The 9,966-nt window shown below is 39.1% G+C and overlaps 1 long non-coding RNA gene and 1 pseudogene across 3 annotated transcripts; one reads left to right on the top strand and one right to left on the bottom strand.

The window, feature by feature from the left end:
• Positions 1–435: 435 nt before the first annotated feature.
• On the bottom strand, positions 436–3,438 carry LOC145552648 (uncharacterized). Of its 2 annotated transcripts, XR_014088786.1 has the most exons (5): positions 1,722–3,438; positions 1,247–1,437; positions 1,005–1,142; positions 796–897; positions 436–705 (listed from the first exon to the last, which is right to left on the bottom strand). It is a non-coding gene; the product is annotated as an uncharacterized LOC145552648 (long non-coding RNA). The 2 variants fall into 2 exon arrangements; XR_014088785.1 differs by having other exon boundaries at positions 1,005–1,437.
• Positions 3,439–4,361: 923 nt separating this feature from the next.
• LOC103469086 (uncharacterized) lies at positions 4,362–7,605 on the top strand (annotated as a pseudogene). Its single transcript, XR_014088783.1, has 4 exons — positions 4,362–4,501; positions 4,616–4,775; positions 5,634–6,118; positions 7,168–7,605. The product of XR_014088783.1 is annotated as an uncharacterized LOC103469086 (transcript).
• The last annotated feature ends 2,361 nt before the right edge of the window (positions 7,606–9,966 follow it).

Genomic DNA, 9,966 nt, shown 5'->3' with positions numbered 1-9,966 from the left:
TTAACATACTTTAGTATACATATACTTTTATCGAAGTACTTAAACTGTACTATTTTGGAACAACTAATTTTATGCTTAGTATACTTTAGTAGTATTTAAATAGTATTAAATTACAACTAATAGTATATTTTAGTATACTATACGTACTTATTTGGAACAACTTCAAGTGTACTTAAAGTATACTTTTAAGATATATTTCAGAGCTTTTAATATATTTTTGATATAATTATTATATTTTGAGTGTAATAATTCTGTCTCAGAATTATATTAAAATATATATTTAATATACTTCAAATATATTTTAAATACACTATTAATATATTAGTACTGTATTTAAATTACACTTAATTTTTATTTTTGATTTCCTGCTATTGATAATAACCTACAATTTTAATTACTTGTCAAAGTCTTTATTCCTACTTTCCTATTTTGTACATGACATGCATAACTGCACTACACTACTTACATTGTTTTAGGCTAAAATTACATGGAAAGATTAATTACACAAGATGTTCAAGGTAATTCAAATATTTTGTTTTATTACCGACATTTTAAAATTGTCCAATTTTACTCACAACGTTATGAACTTGACATAAATGATCAGTTTACACATCAAAAGTGAACACATGAACATGAAGTGTGACAATAAAACATAAAGTGAGGATCAACGACAGAACATTCCCGTTCACTGCACCTTACAGGAGCCTACGAAAAAGAACAACAGAGCAATGAAACAGAGAAAGCATTTCTATTTAAAGATAACAGAAAAATGGCAAATAAAAAAATAATACTTACAATTTTAAGACGTTGTGGACTCGCCATGTATGTGACATCATCACAACTGATGATGATTGGGACCAGATGCCTGGGGTGGAAAAACATTTCTGGGTTCTTTTCCTGTTTGTTTGAAGTAGAAAAAAAATAGTCATTAATGTCATAGAATCAGTTGATGTTGGCATCAACTATGAAGCTGTTTTAAGTGTGGACTTAAGGAGACAAACTACCTTAAAATCTTTCCATCCATGATCTGAACACACTGATCCTTGCAGGGTGGTGAGGGGGGCTGGTGGTGCCCGTCTCCAGCAGCCATCAGATGAGAGGCAGGGTTCACCATGGACAGGTCACCAGTCCATCACAGGGCCCTGAAAGCCAACAATAAATAAAAAACATCAAAGATAAATGTTAGATTAACAAGGGGAAAAATTCTGTCCAGTTATCTTTAAATCAAATCATGTTTATTAAGCACTTGGTGTTGGTAACAGCAGTTTTTGTTGTTGAAAATGTAGCTAGCTCCTCATAGAGACGATGTGGAGGTTCATCTTCAGAGCTGGTTGGTGATCTGGATCTGGTGGAGCTTCTTCTGAGACAGAAAGTCTTTAGGTTTTCTAACACCTGATTTCTCTGGCTTCCTCTTTCATCTTCATTTGCTTAGTTAGACTGCAAACATGTTGAAGATAAAATCATTGATGAACGAGTTAGAACAACAACCTCACAATATCAAAGTCTCTTTGTCTTATGGAGTTTAATTAAAACCAGGTTAGTTTATGAATTAAAGTCGCAACAAACATGCAGTTATAACATGAAGCTGAATGATTGCTATAGTAATAATCATACAAGTCACAATAAAATTGATAAAATAATTATTTAAGAAACCAACTTAAGTTATATTTTTTTACTGCGCTGTTTATAGTTAAATGAATATAATTAATAAGCAAACTTACCACCAGCTAGCAACACTTAGCAGCCTTCGTCCCTCTGGGCTCCTTTTGTGACGCACATTTCATGTCCATCGGTTTTTGTCCCGTTGTGTTGTCGTCTAACTCTGACGTCACCAGCTTGAATTTACCTAAATTAGTAACTATTGTCAGGGACCTCTCTACTGTTAAGACAATATTATGCGAGTAAAAATGGCAAATTTGAACAGCGTTTGTTATCTTCCCTGAGTTCAAGTTTTTTCTTCTCTTTGTGGCGCTTTTTTTAATAAATGAAAGTGTGCAATACCGCCACCATCTGGTCTGGAGTATGAACTGGAGCTAATGCTTTTGATTATAAGGTTTTACGTCACACATCTGAAAATTGAATGGGTACTTTCTTAAAAATTACATCATGATTATCATTTTTTTATTGTATGCAATTTTAATAAATAGTAAAATATTATTAAGGCACTTAAAAATTCATACATATTCATTCATATTTTGTGTACTTTCACAAATTAAGTATGTTTGAAGTACACTAAAGTATACTTCTTTTTCACCTGGGTCCTGTCACACTGCGCATTAATCCAGCATCCAATCAGAACCCAGCAGCTGGAATCATCGTGTTATGATTTCCCAAACAAGGTTATTATCAGAGGTGAAATACCATAAAACTGGACTCAGGTAAGAGTAGCGCTCCTTCCAGGGCCGGTCCAAGCCTTTATGGGGCCCTGAGCTGATTTTTATTTGGGCCCCCAAACCAACATATCAATTTGCTTTATTGTTCCTAACCTACTATGTTATCATTAGCATCATTTGTAATTAGCTTCCATTATGATTTTAAACATTTTATTTTGTTTTCTAAATGGTACGGACTACTTTTGGTCTCGAAATAAAATGTTTTCTATCTGAGTGTTATTATGTTGATTTCAATGCTACAGCAGAAATAAACTACATTATTCTAACTATTAGAACATAACATCCGTTAATAAACACTAAACTTACAGTAAACAAGTTTGATATTTTATTTCCCCAACAAGAACTAACTGGAATCATAACGAGCGTTTAGAAAACTAAAACATGCTGAAATTATAGATATAACATCTTTTGTTGTTGTGATTATGAATCTATTTTTTAGCGTTTCAAACTGATGTTTTCGTCAGCAATCAGCAAAATACGGCGCTACGGAGAAAACGCCAGAGTCCGTCGGTTGTTCAACAATTACTGAATAATTTTAAAATAATATTTTCTGGTGAGTATTGATCACCCAATCAATGTAAACATAATCACAACATGTCAACCTTTTTTTAATTCTGCTGTTATAAATGAACCAAAATGAAAAAACAAAATCTATAACCAATAAACACGTCAGCAGAACAGCTGTGAACTTATATATCTTACATGTTTACTGATGAGTCAGCAGCTGAACGTTAAGATCATCATAAAGCCTGTGAACAAGTTAACCTGCAGATTATTTTGTGTTTTTGTTCCAGAAGTTTTTGATGAACTAAAGCTGCAGTCAGCTGCTGCTTGTTGCTGTGTAGAATCTTAGTTTCCTGTTTCTGCTCCTCCTCCTCTTATTCTTCTTCTTCCTCCTCTTCCTCAGCAGATGTTCAAACTTCACAGGAACGTAAAGCTGCTTTAGCACTTTTCTGTTCCCAAACAGAAACTCAGAGGTTTCCAGTTTTCAGTTTGGTGACAGTCGACATGTTGACTCTAATGAAGAGGTCGCGGGGTCAAGGCCCGTCTGACCCACTTTAAATGATTCTAATTACAGTCATTTAAACAAAAAGTTTTCTGGGTTTTAAAAGTCATAATGAAAAGGCAGAAAAAACATATTTGTTGATTCTTCTACTAAACCATAGAAGAAGCTTTTCTTCTTCTATGGTTTAATAAGAACATAAATACAAATTGGCCAAAATCCATCCATCCATCCATTTTCTTTACACCCTTGTCCCTCAGTGGGGTCAGGAGGTGCTGCTGCCTCTCCAGCCAACGTTTCGGGCAAGAGGCGGGGTCACCTGGACAGGTCGCCAGTCTGTCGCAGGGCAACACAGAGACACACAACCACACACACACACTCACACCTAGGGGCAATTTGGAGAGGCCAATTAACCTGACAGTCATGTTTTTGGACTGTGGGAGGAAACCGGAGTACCTGGAGAAAACCCACCATGCACAGGGAGAACATGGAGACTCCATGCAGAAAGACCGGGAATCGAACCCAGAACCTTCTTGCTGCAAGGCAACAGCTCTACCAACTGCGCCACTGTGCAGCCCACAAACTGGCCAAAATGAAATATAAAATTATTGACAGACTCAGTATTTTATCTAATAAAACTCAATTATTGAGAACGTGGGGGAGTTTCTGTGGGGCTAAAGGTCAGGGGAGTTTCTGTGGGGTTAAAGGTCAGGGGAGTTTCTGTGGGGTTAAAGGTCAGGGGAGTTTCTGCAGGAACATCATCCAGCTTTTTGTACCGTTGGGTTGAAGAGGCAGCATCATGTGAAACTGGCTTTTTTAGCTTTACATCCTGTTAGAATGTTATTATATCTGGAGTTTTGCTTTTTGACTGTATATATATATATATATATGTGTTTATAAGTTTTACTTTCTGAAATAAGGGACATAAACTTACTGAACTTCTTGATAATATTAATGTTTTTCAGGCGTATTGGTGCATAAATCCACGTCTTCAGGTTCTCTTCCTCTGACTCAGGATCCTAATTTCTGAGCGAGTCGTTGGGATTATTCACCAGAAATGAAACTTAAACCTGGAATCTGTCCGGCCGTTTAGGTGTGTTTACTGGTAATAAACTCTTTTGTTCCTGCACATCAGAAACATCCAAACTCACTCGACTGTTTTAAATAACAGGAAAGTCCTGAAAGGTCCCATTATGTCTCTGATATTTTTATCTGGCAGAAACGAAAGTTACATCTGGCCGACCACACCTAAAAACACCCGACAGGCAGGAGAAACAAAAGTGAAACAAAGCAGGTCCATGTTTGGAGTTTCCTCCTGAAGGGTTTTATAAGAAGCGGGTCGAGATTCAGGCTGCAGACTGAGACGGACACAAACAGAGGTAAGTCACAGGCCACAAACGTTAACATTTCTCTAAAAATGTTTAATTCAAACAGGAAATTTGATCAGCAAACGTTCAAAACCAAAAGATAAAAACGGTTTGATGTTCAAAGGACATGACGATAAAACTTTTTTCTGAGTTAAAGAGAAACAAAAGCAGCAGAAATCTGGGATTTATAATTTCAGCAAAATGTTATTAAAAAGCTGTTTTTAAAGCAAAGCTGTTGTCTTTACTGTAATTGATTAAGTTCCTAAAATATTTCCTGCAAATATGAGGTTAAATTTGTTTTCACTTTCAAAAGTAGATGATGTTTTCAGAACAGGGTAAAAATTACTCCAGTTATTAAGGATATGCTGTTTATTCAGCTTTAAATGTAACATGATTTCCACATTAAAAACCATTAGGATAACAAAGCTTTTGTAGAAACAAGAGGTCTCACTTTAACAAACTTTAAGTCTCAGTATTTTGGTTAAAACATGTTTCTTATTCCTTCACTGAAGTTACTCACAGAAATATTATAAAATATAAAACTTACTGTGTAGAATGACCACATTTTAAAGTTACTGAAGTAACTTTTCTCCAGTAACTTGTTGCTCCTCTCCTCCGCTCTGCATGTTAGGCGGATCTTGTGAACATAATCAGCAGCCTGCAGGTGCCCGTTTGTTCCAGCAGGTGGCGGAGTTGTAGCATTTTTTTTAACTTTATTTTCTCAGGAGCAACATTGTTATAAAATAAGGCAAAATCTTTAACTGTCATTGAGTTTAAGAAAAACTATAGGACACAAGAACTACTCTTTTTTTTTTTTTACCATTTAATCATTAAAAACGTGAATGAATTTAAACGTTTCATCTTCTGCAGGGATTCTGACACCATCATGAGCAGAGTACAGTGGGCTGAAGTTGACTTTGATCCTCCTCCCGGAGCGATTCGGTTGCTCACCCCGCAGCCAGCTGACGGAAAAACCTACGTCATGTACCATGGCACCACCAAGGCGAGCGCTCAGATCATCCTGTCCTGCGGTTTCCGTCAGTCTAAAGACGGGATGCTGGGCCGCGGGGTCTACCTGAGCAGAGACCTGGACAAAGCCAGTCGCTATCCTATTGGTCATCCTGAGTGGGACAAGGTGGTCATCAAGGTTAAAGTCAATGTGGGGAGGGTGAAACGCATCGATCATCAGAACCACAAAATGCAGAAGACCTGGCATGACCACGGGTACGACACCGCCTGGGTGCCGCCCGACTGCGGGATGGTGAAGAGCGGCCTGGAGGAAAACTGCGTCTGGGATCCCAGTCGAATCACCATCCTTAGGTTGATTAATCCCACTGTAGTCCCAAATGTTTCAGGTGGTTACATGTAAAAACCAGCAATGATTGATGCATTTTATACAATCAAATATATTTTTATATGTTTGTATGAAGAAATAATTTTGTACGCAGTCATTTTGACCTGAAAAATAAAAGTTTCAAACTTGTGACTCTGATCATAGATTCAAATTTATCACTCTCTGACATGGCTAAAAAAAGTTCAGCTGTTGATACTGACAGCTAAAATAACGGAAAATAAATTTTATATCTGTCTATAAATGTAGGTGTAACAGGAGGGCTTTAGGACCCAGCAGGGTCCGAAAGTTTAAAAAGGGAAGCAGTTATCGATAAAGGAGTAACCAATAATTATACTTTAGAGCAGCCCTAACACAGTTTTACTCAAGTAAAAGTAAAATTCAGCTCCATACTGCAGATTTACCGGTACATCCTGCCAGGTTTTCACAGCTTGACTTTTTCATTCAGAAAGTGAAACTATGTTAAATAAAGCTGACATCAGATTGTTGATTTTTTTTTTAACTGATTGTACATCAGAAACAATCAAACTCAACCAACAGGTATAAATATTCTGGAAACTCCAGAATGTGCTTTCTTATTTACAAAGTCATTGGCTGGCAGAGGGGAGAAAAGCTCCACCTTGGTCAACCTGTAGAAAACAGGAGAAACAAAATGAAAACTAGTAAGTCCATATTTGGAGTTTCCTCCTGAAGGTTTTTATAAGAAGCCGGAGGAGATTCAGGTGAAGCAGGGCTGAAAACCTCTAATATTTCTCTAAAAATGCTGAATTTAAACAGCAAATATGATCAGCAGATGTTCATGATTAAACTTCCTGAAAGATAAAATCAGTTTGATGGTTTTATATATATTTATATATATATTTACTTAATTAATTTATTTATTGTACTAAAATCTGTTTTGGTACGAGTTTTGACAGTAAAATAGACCTAGATGAATAAATTTAGTCTCGACTGTCTCCCTCCTCTCCTGCAGGAATTCTGCCAACATGCCACATCGGTGCGACACCTGTCTTAATTCTTTTGGAGAATTTTATTTGAACAACAAACAAGCAGCAGAGGGCTGTTTCTACACCATGTACCCTGGCACCACCCAGGCGAGCGCTCGGAGCATCTGCACCTTCGGTTTCCATCAGTCTGAAGACGGGATGCTGCGTCGTGGGGTCTACCTGAGCAGAGACGTGCGGAAAGCCGGTCGCTATCCTATTGGTCATCCTGAGTGGGACAAGGTGGTCATCAAGGTTAAAGTCAATGTGGGGAGGGTGATAGCTATCACTAAACTGAACCACCGTCTGCAGAAGACCTGGCATGACCACGAGTACCACACCGCCTGGGTGCCGCCCGACTGTGGGATGACGGAGAGCGGCCTGGAGGAGGACAGCATGGGATCCCCGTCGAATCACCATCCTGGGGGTCATTTACCCCGTTATGGTCCCAGTCCAGCTTGGATATCCAGGTTGTTCACATGGCTACATGTAAAAACAACCAGTGATTGATTCATTTTGCACAATAAAATCTATTTCATATATTTGGATAATGAAAACCATTCTGCATCATTCTGACCTAAAAAAACAAAAATAAAAGTCTTAGAATTGTGATATTGCTGAAAGACAGTGTGGCTGATTAATCATCTGAAACTGCATGATAAAAAATGATATGATCATGATTCAGTCCTCTCAGATCGTTCTTCATAATATCCAGTTTGTTGTGGGATTGAGATTGAAAAGAAAATGTATAAAATTTATAGCTTTTGGTCTCCAGACGGGTCGGAAGTGGGCTGGCTCCGTGTGTTATTTAATCCAATCATGTTGAGTGAGAACAAAAACTGGACTCAGTGATTTCCTTTAAACCTCTTTGGGGCCCAGTAAGGACCTACACTGGGTTTCCACCTGTATTTACTCAACCTAAGCGGTTCTGACCCAGTTAGCGCCCGTCCAACCTGAAGGAAAACGCTGAATAGAAAAGCGTGTCGATGTTACACAAGTGGCTGTTCCAGCTGGTACATTACTGCCACCTTGTGGTGGCAGAAACACACTGCAGACAGTTGACTAACCTGCCAGGCTTATCTGACGTCGCATAGAGCAGAGGTTGTTGTCCTATTGGTCATCCTGAGTGGGCAGCACAGTGGCCTTGCAGCAAGAAGGTTCTGGGTTCGATTCCCGGTCTTTCTGCATGGAGTCTCCATGTTCTCCCTGTGCATGGTGGGTTTTCTCCAGGTACTCCGGTTTCCTCCCACAATCCATAAACATGACTGTCAGGTTAATTGGTCTGTCTAAATTGCCCCTAGGTGTGAGTGTGTGTGTGCATGGTTGTGTGTCTCTGTGTGTCTCTGTGTTGCCCTGCGACAGACTGGTGACCTGTCCAGGTGACCCCGCCTCTCGCCCGGAACGTTAGCTGGAGAGGCACCAGCACCCCCTGACCCCACTAAATGGATGGATGGAAGGGCAGAGGTTCCCAAACTGTGGGGCGCGCCCCCTAGGGGGGCACCGTGCCATTGCATGGGCGCGTCTGGATGAAAAAAAAACACGAACGTTGGGTTTTTACCTTAGAATCGCCAACTCTGTTATTCCTCCGTCAGTTTGATACAGTAGGGGCTTCCGCACTTCCCATATCTGTGTCCTGTCACTTTTATCAGCAGTTAAAGCTGTTTAATCCATTGTCAACATGTCGTAACCTGTTTTTCCGAGTCGCCTTTAAACGCAACATGAGCGCTACGACGCTGGGTTTACACCTGCTGCTGCTGTGCTGAGCTGCTCAGGTGTTAGAATCATGGCAGCAAACCAGCAAAACACTAAGAACTTTTCAGTTTTTCCCCCAAACTAACCGACTGAGTTGAGTAAAGCTGTTGGATGCAGGTAATGTTAGCTAACAGATGACTAGCTAATACCAATACATCACCTTAAGCTTAACAAGTAGCCTGTAGGCTACAGATGTTGTTGTCTATGTTCAGCTACGTAGATTAATTTTGCCCCAAAAAAGTCGATTACTCCCCCTGAACTAATTTAAGCTGATTTTAGCATATGCAGAGCTGTTAGCATACTAGCTAGCGTGTGTAACTGATGGTCAACATGCTGCTTAGGCATGTTTCCCATTCCGCACACTTGATTAATTGGTCTTTAGCTTCAGCTCTTCAGTCATTTGAATCAGCCGAGTCTAAAACCTGGAGGGCGACACCGCTGGGCTGATTTGACCTCCAGGTCAAAATCATTAGATTCAATAATCAAAGGAAAGTTGATCCAAAACACAACAGAATCTACAACAGAACGACTGAAAAAGAACAGAATTGATCAGTTGTAATGGCCTAGTCAAAGTACATATGTGCAGCTGAACAAAAAGCTGTTTTTGGACCTTGGGAGAACTAAAACTCACGGATCACGGAGTGTTTTCAGCACCGCTCAGACTTCAGAACCAAGTCCTGGTTCTGGTCTCAACATGCTTTAGCTGCTTAATCCGTTTCCTTCACAAATCACCAAATTACATCACATTTTATTCAAATTCTCTTTATTTCAGGAGTCTGGAATAAAAAAAGATTATTTTAAAATTGGATCCATTTTAAGGGGAAACAAAAAATATGATCCAATTTAAGGCCAAGAAAGAAAAATAATTTTTTTTAGTTTTAATATCTACATGTAAAATTTCTCACTTCACGAGATTCCAGTCCAGGAGGAGTTTATGGTCCAGTTCGATCCGACTGGAAGAGGCTTCCTGAACCGATTTAAACTGGATCTTATTGATGCAGAGAAGCAGCAGCTCTAGATATGATGGATCAGAACCGGGCCAGCCTAACGAGGAAGCTCACTCGGGTCTCTAGGATCAGGACCAGGTCCGTTTCATGGAAGTCTTTTACATCTTTGG

This window comes from Poecilia reticulata, chromosome 8 (genome assembly GCF_904066995.2).
Source record: "Poecilia reticulata chromosome 8, P_reticulata-male-v2, whole genome shotgun sequence".
In the NCBI taxonomy this organism is placed as follows: domain Eukaryota; kingdom Metazoa; phylum Chordata; class Actinopteri; order Cyprinodontiformes; family Poeciliidae; genus Poecilia; species Poecilia reticulata.
Note: the sequence above shows the minus strand (reverse complement) of the source record. Positions and strands in the feature narration are given on the sequence as shown.